The sequence below is a fragment of the Saccostrea cucullata genome, unplaced genomic scaffold (assembly GCF_032062105.1).
Source record: "Saccostrea cucullata isolate Sc308-1 unplaced genomic scaffold, CSIRO_AGI_Scuc_v1 ctg12048, whole genome shotgun sequence".
NCBI lineage: Eukaryota > Metazoa > Mollusca > Bivalvia > Ostreida > Ostreidae > Saccostrea > Saccostrea cuccullata.
In genome coordinates this window covers 1-8,120 of record NW_026922664.1, presented here as the reverse complement: position 1 = coordinate 8,120, position 8,120 = coordinate 1, and positions in this window count along the sequence as shown.

Sequence of the window (8,120 nt, the reverse complement as noted above, 5' to 3'; positions counted from 1 at the left end):
GTACATTGTGCATTTTACGGAAGGTGCGGGGTTATTATTTTGCTTTGTGGGGTTATTAATAGTACAGTGGTGACTTGAGAGGTTTCATTAGGAATTCAAACAAATGGTATATTGTGGGGTTAAAGGTCTATATTTGTGGGGTTAAAGACCTATATTTGTGGGGTTAAAGATCTATATTTGTGGGGTTAAAAATTAATTATTTAATATCAAGTCAACTTTACAGGCAACTAATTATAAGTACTTAAAATTGTTACTGTTTATCTGAAGAACTTAGAACGGATATAGCAATAACATTTTTCAACTACTGCATAGCAGTAACAATGCAAAAAAATGTTTTTATTTGAGGATAACTGTTGCATCAAAGTAAATCAACCCATCATGTTTTCACATGAAGATGATAGACAAGAATATCCCAGAAAGTGTTAAACAAACAACCCCACTATGCTATATAAATATAACAGACAACACTAACCCCATAAATTATAAGACAAACAACCCCAGTATGTACTCTTATAAATATAATAGACAACACTAACCCCATTAAGCGTTTGGACAGTAACCCCACTATGTACTCTCATAAAGATAACAGACAACACTAACCCCATAAAGTGTTTGGACAGCAACCCCACTATGTGCTCTCATAAAGATAATAGACAACACTAACCCCATAAAGTGTTTGGACAGTAACCCCACTATGTACTCTCATAAAGATAATAGACAACACTAACCCCATAAAGTGTTTGGACAGCAACCCCACTATGTACTCTCATAAAGATAATAGACAACACTAACCCCATAAAGTGTTTGGTCAGCAATCCCACTATGTACTCTCATAAAGATAATAGACAACACTAACCCCATAAAGTGTTTGGACAGCAACCCCACTATGTACTCTCATAAAGATAATAGACAACACTAACCCCATAAAGTGTTTGGACAGCAACCCCACTATGTACTCTTATAAAGATAATAGACAACACTAACCCCATAAAGTGTTAGGACAACAACCCCACTAAGTACTCTTATAAAGATAATAGACAACACTAACCCCATAAAGTGTTTGGACAGCAACCCCACTATGTACTCTCATAAAGATAACAGACAACATTAACCCCATAAAGTGTTTGGACAGCAACCCCACTATGTACTCTCATAAAGATAATAGACAACACTAACCCCATAAAGCGTTAGGACAACAACCCCACTATGTACTCTCATAAAAATAATAGACAACACTAACCCCATAAAGTGTAACGACCCCATTATGTTTTTATATAGAGAAAGGTAACATTAACCCCACAAAGCGTTAGACAAGAACCACAATATGTTCTGATAGAAAATATCAGACATCTTAGTAACCTCAGAGTGTTAAACAAACAACCCCGCTGTGTTCTCATGTAACAGATACCAGTAACCATATGAATTTAAGTGTTTGAAAACCCCAGTATGTTCTAATATCAAAAAACTCTACCAGGGACTGGTAATAAAAGAATAAGTACCCCCACTATGTTCAATCGCAACTTCTCGAGCCTTTCTGACTAGCTGACAAACGACCTCGAATGTATTAGGTAACATGGCAACAACCCCCTTTTCATGATCTTCAAAATAAATGCATGAAGACTTTTTATCTGTGGAATATGGAGTTTAACTTTATTCAATGCTATGATATTACATAAAATATACTATAAAAGGGACTTCTTACTTCCTCTATCCTATATTTAAAAAAAACAAGAAAAGCATAACCTTTAACATCAGGTGATGTTAATACATTCGAGGTTGTTTTTCTGAACTCTGACGGAAAGACCCTGAGTGAGATGATGCGATTGCCAGTACGTCATATCCTTTTTTTTACTATTAAAAATATTCAGTTAACATTTTTAGTTGCAATTTGTAAGTTACTTTTAATGAGAAAGATTGATTAAATTCTGATAATTCAACCGAGTCCAATGTTTGACTATTTATTGATGTTTTGACCAATTTAGAGCCAGAATTTTTCGAAATTGTTAAGACATATAATCAATGTTATTTAAAATAAATCCTTACAGTGCTATTATACCTGAGAATTTGCTCAATCTTAGAAATACCAAACAATACTCATAATACTTTTTCCTATTTTGATAACATACTCGAAAATTTGTTTTAAATATTTTTCAAACTATTTTTAATTGGATAATCTCTTTATCTTTACTGCTTATTTCTAATGAGAATTTTTCCTTTGAATCTGCTTGTGCATGAATTTGAAGTGTACATTATGCATCAAAAGCATACATAATTTCATTGTAAATTAATAATAATAAATAAAAGAGATGATCCTGATTTGTTAAAAAAAATTTAATTAAACTTTTCAGTTACTCGACAAGTTGAACACAGATAAGAAACATGTCAATAAATGTAGAACACAGAAAAAAAACTCAAAATTTGAGACAATCTTCATAGATGTAAAAAAAAAACAAGTATATAGTGAGTTGTCAAATAACTCTAAAACTTGCATGTTATTGCTACTTATTTTAAACAAAATATATTAAATCAAATGAAGTTTTAAGAAAAAAAAAAGTGTAGTCTAATATCTCAATTCAAACAAGAGGCCCAGGGGCCACAGCGCTCACCTGAGCACATCGGGCTTGAATTTACTACCCCCCCCCCCCCTCCAGGCATTCATCATTTGAACAAACTAGAATCTACACTACCTGAGGATGATTCCATATAAATATCACTAATCATAGCTTTGAAGTACTTGAAAAGAAGATTTTAAAAGGTTTCCCTATATATCCCTATGTAAAACTTGGGTCATGATTTGAACAAACTTGAATCTACACTACCTGAGGATGATTCCACATGAGTTTCATCTTTCCTGGCCCAGTGGTTCTTGAAAGAAGATTTTTGAAGATATTTCCTATATATTCCTATGTAAAACTTGGGTCGGCCATTTTTGCGGTTCTGGAGAAGATTTTTTAAAAATGCCATTAATTTTTAACAAATTCATGATTATCTCCCCTTGGAAAAGGGCGTGGCCCTTCATTTGAACAAACTTAAATCCCCTTCACCCAAGGATACTTTGTACCAAGTTTGGTTGAAATTGGCCCAGTGGTTCTTGAGAAGAAGATGAAAATGTGAAAAGTTTACGACGACGACAGACAACGGACAAATTTTGATCAGAAAAGCTCACTTGAGCTCAAAATGATTACTTCAAGTAAGACACGGTCTCACATTTAACTAATAATCAAGAAGTTAATTTAAGGTTTGCAGTAACTTGAGAATAGACATCCAAATACTTGAAACTAGTTGCCCATCAAGAAAATGTAATTCAAATCCATGGCCCATGTAAATGTTATCTTTTTTAGATCAACTTTCAAAAATCGATTCATCTTCTTTTTCTGAAAAGTAAGTCAGGTCCTGAATGTCGCCGTCTGGAGAAGGCAATGGCAAGAATGAATCGGGATTGTGCTTGTTCTTCTGAAAAGTCTTTAACTCATACTTCATGTATACCTGTCAAAAAAAAATACAGTAAAATATATTTTTAAATGATAATGTTGAATTTTTTTAAAGGTTATGTTTTAATTTATTGTAAAATAATATTGTTGTCTTGATTTTATGGTCACTTATAACATGTACTAACCATCGATCTGGATGTCTTTAATAGTTGCTTTCCTTAAATTTGTGAACTATATTCAGATCACAAATTGTGTGTTCAAGTCATAGGTTTGTTCTTTCAACTTTATGAATGTCCGACGCCTGCTGGTGTTGCTGCAACAATAGAGTGGCCTAGATCATCAAAGTTCCACTGATGTTCACTTTCAGTGGTATCTGAACTCTACAAAGGAATACAGAAGCAAATGTTTATTTATAACACATACAAAAATTCCGAGTTACTAATTAAAATTCATCGAAATTTATTTATAGCATAATTGTCATGTACTGTGAACTACTTTCTTATATTGGTAAAAGGTGAAAAAGTACAGTAAAACTTGTTTTAAGCTTTGGGAAGTCCAGAAACTAGCCACTTAAGACAGGTGGCCTCTTATTCCAGTTTGCCCAAGAAGTAGCCAGTCGGTCAATAAATAAACAGCAATAACCACTACAGTTGATTTAATTAAACGTGTCAATTTCACAAAACCTTTGTATATGTGTACATATATATTAATCCATGCTTAGGCCAGCATTTTTTTATTTTTAGGTTTACAAACATCAGAATGAAAAAGTCCCATAGGAGGAGGAAATAAAAATAAAAATAAAATTATTTTTTGGATACATTATCGACTTTTCTACATTAATTTTTGCTTCTTTTTTAATGCTCTCCTAACAGGCTTCTTGCCACTGGACACATAAGGGTTACAAAGGGGACAATACAACCTTTAATTGTTTATTTCATCATCTACCAGTTGGGGGCAGTGATATAAATCTTTTGATATTGGACAAAATACAGATTTAAAAAAAAAAAAATTTTTTAAAACTCAATTTTTTAAAACTCTTTTTATATATCTTCATTTTTGTTTTCAATGTGTGTTAGGTAGAAATTATTCTAAAATATTAATATACTCGAGACCTATAAAAGTAATAATAATTCCTTTCATAAAACAGACAGGGAGCGCAATTAGATAGTATTCCCAATGAGTATTGAGGAAAAAATTTGGAATTTCACAAATTTTACAAATAAAGTGTGGGAGGTTGACAAAACACGGATAAGTCACGGAATACGGATGCACGGAATACGGAAATAAGTTTACAAAATACGGAAAAATCACGGATAAAGTTTTATGTACGGAATACGGAAAATTGATACTACGGATAATATTTTTTTTTAACTATTCCGTAGTAATTATTATCATTTAACTTTTATAGTTTACGGAAATCCGTATAGCTTTACTGTATACGTAACAATGGTATCCACGGTGACGTCACAAATAAGAACTAGGATTTGGCGCGAGATGGATGACGATAAAGCTATAGAAGTTCAACCTATTATTTCGAATAGGCACTCTAGCCTTAGTGTTAGAGATGTTGAACATTTGATATTATATAAAGAACATAATTCACAAATGCCGTTTCGCCCAAAAGGTGGCGAAGTTTATGTTTTTCATCCTACAAATGAAATGGAGAATAGAGATTGGGTTGCAGATGGACATAGGTATATTTCAAAGATTTATAATTAATAAATATATAGCTGTAAAAAACGGTTCTTATATTTTTTAATCTATCGATTTTCTCTTCTTTCTATCTCTTATCTTTCTTTCCTTTCTTATGCGTAGCTTTTCATGTGAAGGAACCCGGAAAGTGAAAGGGAACTCCGGAGAATTAAAAAAGTATTACTACTATTTGCATATTGCTACGGAGGGCAGAAAAAGAATTACAGACAAAAGGTTTAGGAAAGAAGTGTATGTTCCTTTATCATCGAACTTTAAAAACATTGCCGTGATTCACTATCTTGGAGATGCATCTTTCTCAAAACCAAAGGCGCACGGAAATAGCACAAAACAAACAAAAATTTCCGTGAGAATTAAACCCTCCGTGATCAAAAAAATTCAAGAAAATGTAAAGTCCAGTGACAAAAGCGCTCACAAAATTTATAAAGAATCAGTTGTCACGGATGAGAAAACGGAAATCACGGACATGCCAAGAAATGTTCGGCAAATTCACTACCTAAAAGAAAAAGTTAAATCGGATGAAAGGCCAACAAAAGATGCCTTAATAAACTTACAAGCTATTGCGTATGAAGATAAGGGGTTTGTTCATTTCATTGCCACATTTCCAGATTTAATTGCTATTATTGGAATGGAGGAAATGCTACAAGAACTGAATGACAGTCTCCAAATGAACAGTAAAAATGAGCAACTCCTGAGCTATGACACTACCTTCTCTATGGGCGATTTTTATGTTTCAGCTGTTTTGTTTAAACACCAAGCTTTTGAAGAGAAACCCGTTTTGCCTGCCCTCTTCATGGTTCACGAACGTAAATTTCAGTCTCACCATGAGCTTGTCTTCGACACCCTGAGAAAATATTGCAAGACTAACCTGGCTAATATCCCGATAGCAATTGATATGGAACGGGGTATACTGAATGCCATTGAGGCAGAGACAAACCTGAAAATTGTTGGATGTTGGCGTCATCTAAGGAAAGATATAGAAAGGTACACTTTCTCATCTGGTGGAAATAAATCAGATGCAAGTTTTTATGTGGAAGAAATATATAAAATTCTTAGAATGCCCAACAAAAAAGCTATTGACCACGAGATTGAATCAAGAAAAGGTAACTGGAGTCAAAGATTTGTTGAATACTTCCAGTCTCATGTTCACTCAAAAATACAGCATTTTGCACGGGCCTATGTAGATAAATTTGTTAAAATGCATCCCGAAAATGGTGTAACATCTAACCAAAGTGAGGGTTTTAACTGGTTAATGAAAGATCTCAACAACTGGAAGGAAGGGCCAATAGATGCTGTTGTATTATCCTTCCGATTCTTGCAACAATATTACCTTGGTGAAGTGAGACGAGGCAAAGCTGGTGTAGGAAATTTTACTCTAAAATCAGAATACCAACATTTACAGATTTCTCTTGATGAATATAAACAATACTCGGATTCTGTCCGTAACTACAAGTCTATTGTAGAATCAATTAAAAACTCAGAGTTCTGCTTCACGGATGACCGAGAGGAGTCTACGGAATCCTCAAACCTGACAAAAATTGCAAAGTCAAAAGAAATTATATCAGGTGACAGGATTTCGTTTGTTCCTAAAATGGGATGTTTTGTTGTAATGGGGTCTACGGGACAATTATATACGGTTCAGGTCTTTCCCAAAGAAAAATGTTCCTGCCTTATTCCCAACAACTGCTGTCATATTATGTCGGTAAAGTTATCACTAAGAATGGATGTTGACACGTCAGTGTCTACAAAATCCGTAAACCTGACAGTATTACGGAAAAATGCCCGTGGTAAAAAGAAGCCAGGTAGGAAGCAGCCAAGGCCTGGGGATGTTGAATATGAATATCCTGAAGATAGTGCTGGCAAAAAAGCAAAATTGGAAGCAGACGACCATTCCGTGACAGAGGAAACAGATGATGCCCGTAATGTCCGTGCAGAGGAAACAGCTGATGTCCGTGATGTCCGTGCAAGTGTTGAATCCGTGGGTGTAACAATCACGGATGAATCACTTGGGCGGATTAATGGTACCGTAGATAACGGATGGCTCGACGATACCGTGATCGATGCTGCTCAAACCATTCTAAAAAAACAATTCCCCTTCATTGCCGGCTTTCAGCCTTGTGTCTATGCTGAAAAGCCATGCTTTCGCCCAGTTGTTGACAATTTTATTCAAATTGTTAATACACACCCTAAAACTGGTGGTCAACATTGGATTATGTTTACAACTATGAATGTAAAATTTGCATCCTCGTGCGTTAAACTTTATGATAGCGCAATGTCAAACTCAATTTCGTCAGCCGTTCAAATGAGCATTGCTAATATAATGCATTCTCCAGAGGAAAACATAACAGTTCACTTTATGAATTCTGATGTCCAGAAAAATGGCAACGACTGTGGTCTCTATGCCATTGCAAACGCAGTAGAGATATGTTTCGGTGGACTTCCGGAAAATACTCATTTCCACACTGAAGCAATGAGGCCCCATTTGATGAAATGTATCACTGACGGAATTTTCCGTAAATTTCCGTCATCTCCGTGTAAACGCCAGCAGTCAATAGAGTTTACATTTGAGATGAAGTTGTTTTGCACGTGCAGAATGCCTGAACATGGATTCATGTTTAATTGCACTAAGTGCCGCCAGTGGTTTCATCCACGATGTCAAAATACAACGCTTAGTGAAAAACAAATTAGAAAGTCTAAAACCATCAAATGTATGGATTGTAAGAGTTCATAAGTTTATTATATAAATCTTCGTTTTTAAATATTGTAACATTTTCTCCCGATAAATAAATTCCGTGAATATTACTTCACTTGTTTTATTTTTATTTATAGATCTCACGGATTATTCATGTTGATTTTTTAATGTACGGAGATGCACGGACGGATTTATCATCCGTGCAAAAAACAATCCGTGATTTGTACTATTTTCTATATTTCCGTGAATCCGTGTTTCCGTGACCTGTCCGTGTTTTGTAAACGGCG